The sequence below is a fragment of the Paroedura picta genome, chromosome 4, assembly GCF_049243985.1.
Source record: "Paroedura picta isolate Pp20150507F chromosome 4, Ppicta_v3.0, whole genome shotgun sequence".
NCBI classification, from domain to species: domain Eukaryota; kingdom Metazoa; phylum Chordata; class Lepidosauria; order Squamata; family Gekkonidae; genus Paroedura; species Paroedura picta.
Genome location: NC_135372.1, coordinates 137,870,703 through 137,887,269, shown reverse-complemented (window position 1 = coordinate 137,887,269; position 16,567 = coordinate 137,870,703).

Below are 16,567 nucleotides of genomic sequence, written 5' to 3'. Positions count from 1 at the left end.
TATAGCAATCGCTATTTATAACCAGGAAGTTGTCAAGCCCCTTTGCTGTGGAAGCAAACTGGCACAGGCCTTCCTGCATGGGCTCTTTCCCCTGTCAAGGAGAAATAAGTCATTTGTTTTGAGAAGGAGGATGTGCAGAAGGTCCCAGGGTAATCGGGGAACCACGTCATGGCCTGGTGAACTCTGCCCTTGTAAGATAGGAAGCCATGAGTTTACCGCGCTGCCCAGAAGTCATCTGAGAGGAAGTTAGTCTGTATTGGGAAATGCTTGGGAGATTTTGGAGGTAGAGGTGAGGAAGGTGGGATCTGGGGAGATACGTCCCCAAAGTATAAGGCTATGGAATCCCATCTTCCAAATCAGCCATTTTCTCCAGAGGAAGTGATCTCTGGAACTTGGAGACCAGCTGTAATTCCAGATGTTCTACCACCAACTAGAAATTGACGACCAGAGGCAACCAGAAAGTGATAAGGATGCCAGTTCCCAGGTGGGATCTGGTGATCCCCTGGAATTTTAACATCTCCAGGCAACAGTTGCCCTGGAGAAAATGGCTACTTTGGAGGGTCGACTCCAAAGCATTGAATTCCACTGAGGACCTTCCCTGCCCGAAATCCCATCAGCTCCACCCCTAACAAATATATCCCAGCCCAGAGCTGGCAACCCCAGATGACACCCATGAAGACAAGGTCATACCAAGGACCTCAGGGGCCCTGTACTCAGTAGATGTGCTTCAGAGCATGGGAACTGGAGGCAAAGAGTACCCAGGTGCCTGCCTGGCAATCCTAGGAGTTGTGGAAAGGCACAGAGCAGAGGGAGGAGCTGCACATGGCATGATGACATCATTTCTAAATGAAGACCAGGAAGTGATATCACCGGATCAATCAACAGCCTAGGAAGTTCATCAGTCTCTATGGTAAAGATCATAGAGATTAGGCAAAGTCTCACTTGCCAGAATGGCCTAATTTCTGGGACATGGGACTGACATCACTACATTGTGTGATGGTGTGTGTGTGTGTCCCCTTAATTATTTCCCAGAAATAGAAGAGGAGGGGAAGAATTGTCTGCTGGATATTGGCCAATGGTAAGGTCCATAGAGATCAGGGGAATTCCTAAGATGTCACTTGTCATAGTGACATCATTTCCAGGCAGTCATCTGGAACTGACATCGCTGCATCAAGCACAGTCTAGGAATTTCTTCGGTCCCTATGATAAAGACCATCGATATCGCCACAGTGAACTCATTTCTGGGCAATCACCAGCCCAGAAGCACAGCAGCAGAACAAATAATTTTTTAAAAAAACACCCAGATACTTTCTTCCTTCTGGAATAAATACAAACCGGCATTGCTCAAGAACAGGAAACATGGATCAGCAAAATCAGCAAATCAGCAAAGATCAGCAAAAAGCACTTTCAGGAAGAAAAGTCTTCCCAGACCCTGCTCCTCCCCCCAAGGTTAAGACTTCACAATCCTTGAGAGTGTTGTGAGTCCAGGTCCTGTTCGGGAGGAAACCTCAGAGGAAGAGCCTGCCAGGAGCTTCCAGCTTCACCCAAGCCTCAGCTGGATGAGAGCTGAGTCCAGCCAGATGTTCAACAGGCAAAGAGCTCTGACCAGCAGAAGCAGTGTGACTCGGTGGCTAAAAAGGCAAATGGGATTTGGGGCTCTATCAAACGGAGTATCGTGTCCAGATCACGGGAGGTGATGGTACCGCTTTACTCTGCTCTGGTTCGGCCTCACTTGGAGTCCTGTGTTCAGTTTTGGGCACCACAGTTGAAGAGGGAGGTAGACAAACTGGAGCGTGTCCAGAGGAGGGCAACAAATATGGTGCAGGATTTAGAAACCAAGACATATGAGGAAAGGTTGAAGGAGCTTGGACTGTTTAGCCTGGAGAAGAGAAAACGAAGGTGATATGAGATAGATGGGGCAGAGAGAGTTCTGACAGAACTGCTCTGTGAGAACAGCTTCTAACAAGACCGGGAGGAGCCCAAGGCCCCCCAGTTGGCTGTATTTGGAGGAGTCAGGAAACAAACTTGACTCCCTGGATTAGAAGCTGCCACTCTTAACCACTTTACACCACAGTGGTTTTCAAGTCAGGAACCCAGAGGCTGAGCAATACGAAAATCAGAACAAAATACAATTATTTATTGTCTGGCGCTCATAAATGGGATTAAAAACTACCCCCCAAAAAAAAGTCCTATGAAAGGCTCTGAAGGTCAGATCCTACACTTCGAACAGAAATCTCCAGCCGCCATCTGACAACTGGCAACCCAGTGCGGAAACTCGCATTCACCAGTGCAAATAGCAGGGTGGTTTGGTGCTTCGTGGAAATGCCAGCACATCATGACCCACAAGACAGCCAGTGTGGTATAGTGGTTAAGAGCGGTAGCCTCTAATCGGGAGACCAGGATTTGATTCCCCTCTCCTCCTCCACAAGCAGTCTGCTAGGTGGCCGTGGGCCAGTCACAGTCCTGATAGAGCTGTTCTCACAGAGCAATTATGTCGGCTCTCTCAGTGCCACACACCTCATTGGGTGCCTGTTGTGGAGAGAGGAAAGGAAGGGGATTGTAAGCTGCTTTGAGACTGCTTCAAGCGGTGAAAAGCAGGGTATAAAAGCGACTCTTCTTCACCAGCAAAAAGCCAATCCAGCTGAAAGGGAGAGCTATTTATACCCCACGCCCCATCCCAGGGCACAGCAGGGTGACGTCCTGAAATAGCCACGTGTTCTCGATCTGGTGTGCAACCCCAATGACATGACTCGTTTCCCAGGCCGGGTGCAGAGACCAAAAACTCCGCCAAGAGCCCGACACCAGTGGCTCCAGTCGGGTTATTTATGGGCTGATGGTAAATGAAGCCCACAAGTTTTCAGCTCAGCAAAAGAGACAATGCGGCCAGAGACGAAACTGTTGTGCTGAAATTCTGAGCCGCTGCTGAATCATCTAGAAGAGAGGGGTAGGGATGTCTGGCCTGTGTTGGGAAATACCTGGAGATTCTGGGGGGGGGGGAGGCTGGGGGAGGGGACGGCTTGAAGAGGGGAGGGGATTTAATGGGGTTTAGTGCCCCAGAGTGCACATTCCAAAGTGGCTGTTTTTCTCCAGGAAGGGGAGAAGAAGAAGAGTTGGTTGTCATACCCCACTTTTCACTGCTCAAAGGGATCTTAAAAATCATGGAATCATAGAGTTGGAAGGGACCTCATGGGTCATCTAGTCCAACCCCCGGCACTATGCAGGACACTCACAACCCTATCGCTCATCCACCGTGACCTGCCACCCCCTTAAGCCTTCACAGAATCAGCCTCTCCATCAGATGGCTATCCAGCCTCTGTTCAAAAAGCTCCAAAGATGGAGAACCCACCACCTCCCAAGGAAGCCTGTTCCACTGAGAAACCACTCTGACTCTCAGGATGTTTAGACGGAATTCATTTTGCATTAAGTTCAACCCATTGAGTTCTTTTGTATTAAGAGGGACGTTGGTCCCTCTTCAACTGTGGTGCCCAAAACTTGATTTAGGAGTGCAGGCCACTGGGCAGCTTTGGGGCTTGGGGGTGGGTGGAAACAGGGGCCTCATTTCCACCATAGCCTGAATTTTGGTGATGTCACTTTAAGGAGTGAGACAGGGAGGTGTGGCCAGCTGACATCACTTCCTGTTTACCTTGACCCCTGCGGATTTTTTCAGGGGTTACTCCATGGTCAAAAGACTGACAAAAACCTGAGCTGGATGTTCAGCCTCTTTGGCCCTCGCTTGTCTTCTGGTCAACCTGTGGTCCTCCAGATGTCCATGGACTACAATTCCCATGAGCCCCTGCCAGCGTTTGCTGGCAGGGGCTCATGGGAATTGTAGTCCATGAACATCTGGAGAACCACAGGTTGACTACCCCTGGACCTCTCTTCTTTTCTCTCTTACCTGGGCTTGAAGCTGTAGCAAGCCAACCTTTTTGAAGTTCAACTTGGTCTTGACATATAATACTGGGTAGAAGCTACCCTGTGCATGCACACAGTGTATCTGATGAAGTGTGCCTATACATGGAAGCTTGCCTCCAGAATTAAACCGCGCCGGTCTTAAAAAGTGTTCACCGGACTCAAAGTCCGAGCTGCATGGATTACTTTGACAGTGCAGAGGTGCCAGGTTGGCACTGCCTCTGCAACTTTCCTTTCCCTGTGCCCTGAGATGTTTTCTTTGACAAGTCAGTCTGGCAGGTTACTGCAGGGTTTATTGCTCTGTTAATTTGCCCATAAACAAGAACAACCTGTGTTGATACAGATGCCAGAGCTTCGTTACTTGACCTGCTGACTTGGTAAAAATTCAGAGGCCTCAGTATAAAGGGCAGGAGGAATGGATTCCCGCAGTTAGGTTGTAAAACTACCTGTGCAGGTGGCCTTTGGACGGGGGCAATCGATAGCCCAAAGGTGGTGGTGCAAACGCAGCAAAGAGAATCACTATGCACGCAGGACAGCCAGAGGGCATGGATGTAGGCTACAACAATATAGGCTAGATATCAGGGAAAAAATTTCACAGTCAGAGTAGTTCAGCAGTGGAATAGGCTGCCTAAGGAGGTGGTGAGTTCCCCCTCACTGGCAGTCTTCAAGCAAAGGTTGGAGACACACTTTTCTTGGATGCTTTAGGATGCTTAGGGCTGACCCTGCGTTGAGCAGGGGGTTGGACTAGATGGCCTGTGTGGCCCCTTCCAACTCTATGATTCTATGATTCTATGAGCTGATCCTGCGTTGAGCAGGGGGTTGGACTAGATGGCCTGTGTGGCCCCTTCCAACTCTATGATTCTATGTTTCTATGATTGTATGATAATGTTGCAAGGGTTGCCTTCGTGCTCTGTGGATTCCATGAAAGGGAGGAGTGGAGGGGGGCCATCTTTGAATCCAACAAAGAAGAAGAGAGAAAAAAACTTAATTCCAAAAGATTCCAAAATTAAGGACCCAGAGGTGAAGGAAAGTGGAATTTAAGGGTCTAATGAGTCACATCAGGGGTAGTCAAACTGCGGCCCTCCAGATGTCCATGGACTACAATTCCCAGGAGAATTCCTGGGAATTGTAGTCCATGGACATCTGGAGGGCCGCAGTTTGACTACCCCTGAGTCACATTGTCCACATATGAGGAAAGGTAGGGAGCTTGGTCTGTTTCGCCTGAAAAGTAGAGGACTAAGATGGAGTAGAGTTGTTTTCTGTTGTCCCAAAGGGCTGGACCAGAACCAATGGGATGAAATTAATTTGAAAGAAAGTTCATCTTAACATCTGGAAGAAGTTCCTGACAGTTAGAGCGGTTTCTCGGTGGAACAGGCTTCCTCGGGAGGGGGTGGGTTCTCCATCTTTGGAAATTTTTAAACAGAGGCTGGATAGTCATCTGATGGAGAGGCTGATTCTGTGAAGGCTCAAGGGGATGGCAGATGACAATGGATGAGCTATAGGGTTGTGAGTGTCCTGCCTAGTGCAGAAGGTTGGACTAGATGACCCAGGAGATCCTTTCCAATGCTATGATTCTATTATTCTAGTCTGGTGAGCCGGATTTGATTCCCCACTCCTCCTTCACATGCAGCCAGCTGGGTGACCTTTGGCTTGTTCTGACCAAGAAGGAATATCAGGGCTCTCTCAGCCTCACCTCCCTCACAGGGTGTCTGTTGAGGGGAAAGGAAAAGGAAGCGATTATAAGCCACTTTGACTCCTTCAGGTAGAGAAAGCGGCGTATAAGAACCAACTTTTCCTGTTCTTCCTGGGGAGGTGGGGGAGGTCTCCTTCTCTGAAAGATTTTAAGCAAAGGCTAGATAGCCACCTAACAGAAATATAATAAATATGAAATATAATAAATAAATCCTGATTCTGTGGATTTAGGCAGCTAGGCAGAAAGGATTGTGTCCATGCTTGGCTCTTGTAGCCCTTTCTTGCATGCCAAGGGAATATTCCAATCACCAGTTTGGGACCAGGAGACAAATTTCCTCCAAGCCTGATTGGACAGTGATTCTGCTTTTTTGGGGGGGAGGGGCATCATTTGGCCATGGAATTGGGGTCACTGTGGGTGGGCGTTTCCTGCCTTCTGCAGGGGGTTGGATTAGCTGACCCTGGAGGTCCTTTCCAACTCTTTGATTCTATAGAGAATGTTAAAATAATTAATTCTACAAAGAATACCTGCATTTATTGTAAAATGGTTAGAACAATTAAGAGGCCCAAATACTGCCTCTGTGATTTATTGTCTCTGGATCAGGAAAGGAAAGTTCGTAACAGAATCACCATCCGAAATACATATGCTCAACCAGGGCAGAAGGTTATTTAGAAAGAGGCCTCTCTGTTATATCTCTGCCTTGAGTTACAGGTATTGATTTTAAAGCAATTTCAACTGGGTCCAACTTTTAGAAATGACTGCTGATTAGCTCAAAGTCTGAAGCCGTTGCGTAACGTGTACGTTTGACCGCTGAAGGTGGCCACATGGTCGCGGTTTGAGAATATTGGTTCATTTCATTCTGTTTTGAGGCTATCATTTGGATCTATACGTTGTTTTTAATCATTTTGCAACAAATGCGCGTGCTCTTTTAATACGATCGATAATTTTCACTTCCTGTGTGGAGCGTCTCTGAACCCTTAAGGACCCACCCCCCTATACTTTTTTGAGCCCATGGAATTCTGATATAGTATGGCTCATCTTCAGCTATGCAGTGAGAATCCCTGAGAAGTGGAGGCAGCTGTAGCCAAAGCAATGTCATTAAAAAAAAAAAACATGCAGCCAATCAAATTGCCAATGGCCAATCAGAAACCTTGCTGGGCAGAAGCCCCACCCATCTTCTAAAAACATTTGGTAGGGATGGTGCCCACAGGTGCCAAACTGGGGAATCCAGTTTTTAAGTTGCGTGGAATCAGAAACCAAAAATGCAGATGGCAGCAGTAGAAATAGAAGTCATAGAATTATAGAGCTGGAAGGGGCCATGCAGGCCATCTAGTCCAGCCCCCTGCTCAATGCAGGATCAGCCGCAAGCATCCAGGATATGTTTCTGTCCAGCCACTGCATGAAGACCGCCAGTGAGGGGGAGCTCACCGTGTCCTTAGGCAGCCTATTCCACTGCTGAACTAGACTCCTAGAATCCTAGTGTGGGAAGGGCCCATCCAGGCCATCTAGTCCAGCCCCCTGCTCAATGCAGGATCAGCCTCAAGCATCCAGGAGAAGGATCTGTCCAGCCACTTCTTGAAGACTGCTAGTGAGGGAGAGCTCCCCACCTCCTTAGGCTTCCTTAGGCAGCCCATCCCACTACTGAACTACTCGGACTGTGAACATTTCCCCCCTGCTATCTTAGCCAGTACTGTTCTACATGTGGGTCCTATCATCTACTGCCAACAGGAACCACTTCCTGCCTTTCTCAAGGGGACAAAGGCTTCAAGAGAGCAATCCTGTCCCCTCTCAACCTCCTCTTCTATAGGCTGAACATTCCCAGTCTTTCCTCACAGGCCTCCCTGGATCATCCTTGTCACTCTCCTCTGCCCCCTCTCCATTTTGTCCACCTCCTTTTTGAAGCGAGCCAGGACTCCAGCTGCAGTCAGACCCATGTGGTATCCGGTGGCACTATGATCTCTTTCGATTTCGATGGGATGCCTCGGTTGGACTGCATTCATCATTTTTTTGCCGAATCACGCTGCAATAATTACAGTGGGGTTCTGTCTTTATCAGGATGTCATCTTGCGGCAAAAGTGGGGAAAAGACATGTGGGGATCCTCTTATATGAGAAAAGAAAAATCACAGCACCTAGAAATCGAGGTATTGCAGTGGGAAAGGAAAGAGTATAAATGTTGCCTCGGGGTTTAGAAACTAGTTATCTCAAGTCTCATGGCTATCAGTGTTAAATTGCTATTGATGGAATTATGCTCAAAGATGTATTCTGCTGAGCATTTCAGGTAGAAGGTTGGTTTTTATATGCCGCTTTTCTCTACCAGAAGGAATCTCAAAGAGGCTGACTATTGCCTTCTCTTCCTCTCCCACCAACAGGCACTTTGTGAGGTCAGTGGAGCTGAGGGAGAAAACCGGGGCTGGCGCATCGTCCTCCTGCAGGCCTCGTGTGTCTCAGAGCAGCTCCCAACCATCTCCTCTTCCAGCCCTGGCTCCTGTCTGGTGGAATGAGCTCCCCAAGAATATCAGGGTGCCCGTTGTGCAGAAAGGAAGGGAAGGTGATTATAAGCCACTTTAAGACAAACTGGAGCATGTCCAGAGGAGGCCAACAAAGATGGTGAGGGGGTTAGGAGACCAAGACGTATGAAGGTTGGGGGAGCTTGGTCTGTTTAGCCTGGAGAGGAGACAACTGAGAGGAGATCTGATAACCATCTTCAAATATTTAAACGGGTGCCGTATGGAGGATGGAGCAGAATTGTTCTCTCTTGCCCCTGGGGGACAGACCAGAACGAATGGCATGAAATTAATTCAAAAGAAATTCCACCTAAACCTCCAGAAGTTCCTGGTAGTGAGAGTGGTATCTCAGTGGAACAGGCTTCCTCGGGAGGTGGTGGGTTCTCCATCTTTGGAGTTTTTTAAACAGAGGCTGGAGAGCCATCTGACGGAGAGGCTAATTCTAGGAAGGCTCAAGCAGGTGGCAGGTGACAGTGGAGGAGCGAGAGGGTTGTGAGCGTCCTGCATAGTGCAGGCGGTTGTACTAGATGACCCAGGAGGTCCTTTCCAACTCTATGATTCTATGACCCCACCATCATACAATTGCTGGATTCCAACGGCCACCTCTTTAGGAGGGGATGGGTTGACCTGCCCAAATAAAAAGAGAAATTCCACCCCAGGTAAATTCAAAAATATAAAAATAAATATGAAAAAATTTAATCCTCCCCTACCCCACCCAACTGGCATAACCCTTCCAGACCTCTGATTAACCCTGGAGTTACACATAACCTCGTTGGGAAATGTTGTTCTAACCCTGTCCTTCCAAAATCTACTTGCATGCAGAGGTACAACTTCCTACATTTTGATCCACAGTGTGGATCCAAGCAGGGGGAAATCAGGGCTTTTCTTGTCTTAATTCCTTGCCAGCTGATGTCCTCTAAGACAGGGGTAGTCAACCTGTGGTCCTCCAGATGTTCGTGGACTACAATTCCCATGAGCCCCTGCCAGCAAATGCTGGCAGGGGCTCATGGGAATTGTAGTCCATGAACATCTGGAGGACCACAGGTTGACTACCCCTGCTCTAAGAGTATCGTGACTGCTAATCTGACATAGAGTATGCAACTCTCTTCTTTTCGTGAGCTGATCCTGCCTGGCGGGATCTACAGAAGTGGTGATTCTTCACCCGGCAAGGTAAGTCATGTGAATGAAATGTCCATCTCTGACCTTGTCATCTTTGCTCTCTTGATGAATAACTCTCCATCTGAAGGGAAGAATTTCCACGGTAGACTGTTGTTAATATCATTAGACATTTAAAAATAAATGGCAGTCTTTCCCTTAGCCCGACAGCTTACGTGGGAATCGACTCAGAAGTCTGTACGTTTGTTTGGGGGACTGTCAGAAGGCATTTAAAATGTATTCTATCATTCTGTATTAGGGGGCAATAAAGCTCTGCTCTTTTTTGGCTGCAGAACCATTGGAGGGAGGTCTTGCAGGGGGTGGGACAACTTGCCAACCAGTTCCTTGGTCTTTGTTGTCCCGCAAGTTGAAAAATTTCACACGTTCTTTGTATTCTCATTCTATGTCAAGCGAGTTCTGGGGTCTCTATCACACTCCAGCATCTGCCAAATGCTGATTCTGTTCTTTGGATACAACCAAGAATTTTAAGGCAAGAGTCCTTCTGGCAGCAAAAATAAGTAGGAAACAATATGAGAAGTGGAGAATAAAATCCAATTCTTCTTCTTCTTCTTCTCCTTCTTCTTCTTCAGAACAACTGCCCATATTTGAGATAGTAGCAGCAAAGATAGTAGTCAGCCAAAGACAAGAAAGAAATTTCCAAGCTGGCGATGGCAAAAACTTTATTCAAACAATAGTACGAGTTCCTAGGTATAAAACCTCGTTTTCGCATTTTACTTCGTCAGTGAACTGTAACAAAATCAAAGAATATCATGTCTTCATGCAGAGTGCAGACCTTATATAACATTATATATATCTAACTAAAATAGTTTTCTACCTTATTTCTTAATGGGATACTTCAGGGATACTAACAAAGTCTTCAACACATTACTGAAATATGGAAACAAATATATACATTTTATATCAAAAAGATCTTACATCAGAAAGGGAATTATTAAAGAAGGTAAAAAAGGTAAAGGTAAAGGTATCCCCTGTGCAAGCACTGGGTCATGTCTGACCCTTGGGGTGACGCCCTCTAGCGTTTTCATGGCAGACTCAATACGGGGTGGTTTGCCAGTGCCTTCCCCAGTCGTTACCGTTTACCCCCCAGCAAGCTGGGTCCTCATTTTACCGACCTCGGAAGGATGGAAGGCTGAGTCAACCTTGAGCCGGCTGCTGGGATTGAACTCCCAGACTCATGGGCAGAGCTTTCAGACTGCACGTCTGCTGCCTTACCACTCTGCGCCACAAGAGGCTCATTAAAGAACATATGTCAAATATACATACCTTATATTTTATACCATATATTTTATATTTCAAGCCGTATAACTTGGGTCTATTAATATCAAAGGTCCATGAAGGTAACTATCTTATAAATGACCCCAAAGCCTCTATATGTATAAAACAGTAGATAAACTCATTGTAGATCACACTCATTAGATACATAGTTTAATTAGTTACACCGGGAACACATGCCATTTCACTATGACTCACAGGCACATTGTAGGAAACAATATGAGAAGTGGGGAATAAAATCCAATTCTTCTTCTTCAGAACTACTGTCCAAGTTTGAGACAGTGGCTTGGCAGTGGTTCTCAACCACCCTAATGCCGCGACCGCTCTAGCAGGGGCAGCGGTGGCGCACGCACACATATGTGCACGCATGTGTGTGCACGCACATGCACACTCTCTGCCACTGTCACTGCTCCTGTTCGCCACGGCATTTGCCGTGGCATTGGCCTCCTCCACGCAGCCTGATTGATCTCCATGAGCTTCCATGAGCTTCATGGCGGCACGGAGGAGGCCAGCACCATGACATCTCCATCTCCACTGAGATGTCTCCACGACCACCAGGAAAAGGCCGAACGACCCCTGGAGGGGTTGCGACCCCCACGTTGAGAACCACTGGGCTGGAGTATCAGATCAACTCAAGGTTATAGTTCAGATAGGATGGCGGTGGGATGAACAACCTCCCTGAGCTTCATAAACATGTACCAAATGAGATCCAGAGAGCTTCGCAAGAAGAAACAGGAACTGAGACAACTAGAGACGACTAGAGGAAGACTCGTGACGAAGCTTCAAGAACATCTTATAGAATGCAGTTGAAAGCCTATGAGATAGCGGTGAAGTCAGGGAAATACAGCTTTTACTCGACTAGTATAAGAGCTGTTTTGTTATATCCCACTTTTCACTCCCTGAAGGAGTTCCAAAGTGGTTTACAAAATCCTTTCCCTTCCTCTCTCAACAACAGACACCCTATGAGGTAGGTGGAACTGAGAGAGTTCTGAGAGAACTGTGACTGGCCCAAGGTCACCCAGCTGGCTGCATGGGGATGAGTGGGGAACCCAACGCCGGGCTTCAGTTTGGAGTCTGCCGCTCTTAACCAATACACTTAACCATTGCTTTAGGATGCTTGGGGCTGATCCTGTGTAGAGCAGGGGGTTGGACTAGATGGCCTGTATGGCCCCTTCCAACTCTATGATTCTGTGATTCTATGATTCTACACCACGCAGACTCTCTTGTTCAGGGGTAGTCAAACTGCGGCCCTCCAGATGTCCATGGACTACAATTCCCATGATCCCCTGCCAGCGAAAGCTGGCAGGGGCTCATGGTAATTGTAGTCCATGGACATCTGGAGAGCCGCAGTTTGACTACCCCTGCTCTTGTTGGTCGCACCTTGGCATCACGAGCATACATATGTGCAAGGGTAGGATTTGGATGGCGGCAGCTGGAAACGAACTAGTTGACCCACGTTCTGATCCGGCAAAGCACCTCTTAAATTCTCAGGCCGCACGTGACCCCGTGCGACTCATTTAATACCCTGCATCAGTGTGAAGGTAGCTAGCCTTTTACTGCGTATTATTTCCCCCCCGAGATCCTTGCTGTATCGGGGATAAGAAAGGGTCACCTGTCGCCTCGTATTAATAGACTGGGCCGTACAACAAACTAAAAATGGAAAACTTGTTCCAATTTCGCAGCAGCTTTTATTAGCTGGCCGCTTGTCCCGCCTGATTAATGACCACTTCCCCCCTGGAAGTACGGGAGGCGTTTCAAGACACCGAGAATGTGGGTTCCTTTCAATGTCCGGCTTCTTCCAGGATTTACTGTAGAAAGATTTAATACAATTCAGCGCAAACATTTTAACCTTTCCATCCAAAGCAGCAAATCCAACCGTTTCCTGAATGGGCATAATTTAAACTTGCCCGGGTCAAGTTCTCGAAAGCGTTTTTCTTTTTTTTCCTCTGCCTTTCGGCTGCGATCCAGTCCTTTAAGAAAACACGGAGGGAGCCTCATTCAGATAAATCAGCAATGTTTATTTTATGAATGAAGGAGGAAACTAAATACCCAAATAAAATCCTACAGCTCCATGCCCAGGAACTAACAGCCCTTTTAAATTTCCCTGCTGTTCTTGAAGGAGGCTTTAATACTGATTTACAATGCAAAGAACCTTGACATACTGTGGGACTGAAATCCCAGGGGAGCCTCAGAGTGAAAATGCAACACTTTCAACTTTGTTTGCCCAGGGAGAGCACTGCCAAATATTGGTGGTAACACATAAGGGAGTTCTTATTGCAAAGCTGCACTTCCTGGGTTCGTCTCTAGAGGGGGACAAACAGCTAAATTTACGGTAGCCATATTGTCCACTCCGAAGTATTTTTCATCCTGACCTGTAGCCCAACTCATTCCACCCATGTTTCAATGTGCTTTTACAACTGCATTTGTCAGGGCATTGAAAATGCATTATCCAGCGGGTACAGAATGGGCTCAGGTGAGCCCGACCTTTCATTAAATCTCAGAACCTAAGTGCTGGTTGGCCTTGGTTAGTTTTTGGATGGGAGATTGCCAAGGAACACCAAGGTCATGAGGTAGAGCCATGGAATGGCACAGCACGTCTGGACATCTCTTGCCTTGAAAACTCCACAAGATCAACATCACTCATTGATGACATTCACATCAAAATCCCAAGATGTCATAGTCCCATTGTATTCAGCAGAGGTCTCCAACCCCCGGTCCGCAGCCCAGTACCGGGCCGTTAAGGCCATGGTACCGGGCCGCCAGTGGCCGCGCCTGCCTTCCCCTCCCCCCGCAGCGAGAGGGAGGGAAGAGGCAGGCGCGGCCGCTGGCACACCAGCAACACAAATGCGCACGCACGGAGCCGCCGCGCATGCGTGTTTGCGCCCCCTGTTGGCGAAAACGCGCACGTGCGGCTGTTCTGCACATGCGCGTTAGCGCCACCTAGTGGCGAAAACGCACATGCAAGGCAACTATGCATGCACGTTTACGTGCAGCTGCTGTGGCCGGGCCGCCGGCTCTCTCCCACCCTCGGAGGCAGTCCCCGACTACAAGAAGGTTGTGGACCGCTGGTATACAGCACTGGTCAGACCACACCTGGAGTACTGTGTGCAGTTCTGGAGGCCTCACTTCAAGAAGGACGTAGATAAAATTGAAAGGAAAGATGATCTGGGGCCAAGGGACCAAACCCTATGAAGATAGGTTGAGGGACTTGGGAATGTTCAGCCTGGAGAAAAGGATGTTGAGAGGGGACATGATAGCCCTCTTTGAAGTATTTGAAAGTTTGTCACTTGGAGGAGGGCAGGAATGGGTTTAAACTTTAATGGGTTTAAACTTCAAGTACAACGATATAGGCTAGATATCAGGAAAAAAATTTCACAGTCAGAGTAGTTCAGCAGTGGAATAGGCTGCCTAAGGAGGTGGTGAGCTCCCCCTCACTGGCAGTCTTCAAGCAAAGGTTGGATACACACTTTTCTTGGATGCTTTAGGATGCTTAGGGCTGATCCTGCATGGAGCAGGGGGTTGGACTAGATGGCCTGTATGGCCCCTTCCAACTCTATGATTCTATGATTCTATGACTTGATGGCAGGAGAAGAGGATTTCTCCACTATATTTAGCACTGTACTTTTGAGTCTTGATTCTCTTCTTCGCAACACCCCTCCCACCTTCTGTCTCCATTCATATTTGTATGTGACAAAAGGAGCTTTAACTTTTGAAAGATTCTACTCTAGAAACCTTGTTGGTCTTTAAGGTGCTTCTGAATTTGAATCTTGCTTTTCTACTGTAATCCAACATCTGAAAGTACAGCCATATTGTGTGTGTATGTGAAGTGCTATCTAGTCACATCCAATTTGTGGGGGCCTCCATAGCATCCTGCTCCAGTCTTGCAAACCGAGGACCTTCTCATTTGGGATTCTGGATATGCCCCCAACCTATTCGCATCTGGTATTCGATGTCCTTCATCTGCCAGCAATGAGAGCCCGCGTGGTGTAGTAGTTAACACAGGCAGATGCTGATTTAGAATCATAGAATCATAGAATCATAGAGTTGGAAGGGGCCATACAGGCCATAGAATCCTAGAATCCTAGAATCATAGAATCATAGAGTTGGAAGGGGCCATACAGGCCATAGAATCATAGAATCATAGAATCATAGAGTTGGAAGGGGCCATACAGGCTATAGAATCATAGAATCATAGAGTTGGAAGGGGCCATACAGGCCATCTAGTCCAACCCCCTGCTCAATGCAGGATCAGCCCTAAGCATCCTAAAGCATCCAAGAAATGCTTTAGGCATTTGGAGAACCAGGATGGATTCCTCACTCATGCAGTCATCTGGGTGACCCTGGGGCCAGTCACCCTCCTTTCAGAGCTCTCTCAGCCCCCCCCCACCTCGCCAAGCGAATGTTGCAGGGAAATAGTTCCAGAGGAGTAGCCGGGCTCATCTGTCCATAGCAGCCAAAAATAGCCAGAGTCCAGCAGCCCCTTAAGGAGGGGTGAGCTCCCCCTCACTGGCAGTCTTCAAGCAAAGGTTGGATACACACTTTTCTTGGATGCTTTAGGATGCTTAGGGCTGATCCTGCGTTGAGCAGGGGGTTGGACTAGATGGCCTGTATGGCCCCTTCCAACTCTATGATTCTATGATTCTATGACTCACAAAATGTGAGGCAGGGGAAGAGCTCTTGTGAGTCACCGCTCACTTCTTCTCATACTTCAGGCATTTGTAGAAGGGCGCAGTGACTCACGAAAGCACAGACCCTGCCACAAATGTTGTGAGTCTTTAAGGTGCAACTGGACCTGTTGTGATCTTTTCTACCATGGTAGGAAGGGAATGGCGATTGTAAGTCGCGTTGAGATTTCTTAGGGTAGAGAGAAGCAAGGCATAAAAACTTATTGTCATGGGGTCTTATCAAAATTTTCGAATCAGGCATGGTTCCAAAGTGACGGCTGCCAACCTCCAGGCCAGGCCAGACCTGGAGGGTTCCTGGCATTACTACCAATCTCCAGACTACAGAGATGACCCCACCCCCCACCCCCACCCCGCTTTAGATGGCGTTATACCCTCTGAGGTCCCTTCCCCTCCTCAAACCTACCCTTCCCAGGTTTCACCCCCAAATCTCCAGGCATTTCCTATCCCGGAGTTGGCCACCCATCTTTCACAATGAAGCTATCTTGTGGGGAAGGATCCAGCTCCATTCCTCTCCATCGTCAGACCTGGAAGCCTTCTCCTGCATCGCTGTCGTCAGACGGCTCTGATTGACATGTGAAACGGCTCGCTTTGAGCCAAGCAGATTACGGGGTGATGAATGTCCCCAGGCCCATGCCAGTGGTTTGGGTTTCCTTCCCTGCATCCCCCAGGGCTCGGCGTGCTCCCCGCAACGGGGTCAGTCTGGGTTCGCTCCTCCACTCTCCCTGCCAAATCTCCGGCCCAGCCGGGCGGATAAATGAGGCTTCTGCAGGGACTCCCGAGCAGCTTGGCCTGCAGAGCTCCTCCCCGGCGCATATGGCTTTAATGTTTATAAGCTCGTCATTTGGCACACGATATTTCAGCTCCGTGTCCAAACAGAACACTTTGACAGATCGCCTTATTTATGTAAAGGGATGGTTTCAAAGTCTTTTCCCGTCCCATTGGCTGCCAGGGACTTCTGCTAGCCAAAGGGGGTGGGCTTTGCCTCTTGGGTCAGACCCCGACACGATCCGTGCAGTTCCCAGAAGGTTCAGTTCTCCCTCCTGGGTCGCACCAAGACAACTGAGCTTTTTAACAAGAACTTTTGAGCCCTGTCGGTCTAAGGCAAAGGCAGACGAGCATGCCGGTTTCACCTCTTCCGAAACACTTCATTTCTCCATTTTTACCTTCTTACAAAGCAAAATTCCAGACTATCAAGGAAGGCCGTTCAAAGTTCTGTTCATTTTTTGGGTTGCCAACTCCAGGCTGGGAAATTCATGGGTGCAGCTTGGGAAGGGCAGGTTTTTGCAGAGGGGAGGGACCTCAATGGGGGGGGGTATAAGGGCTGTTTTCA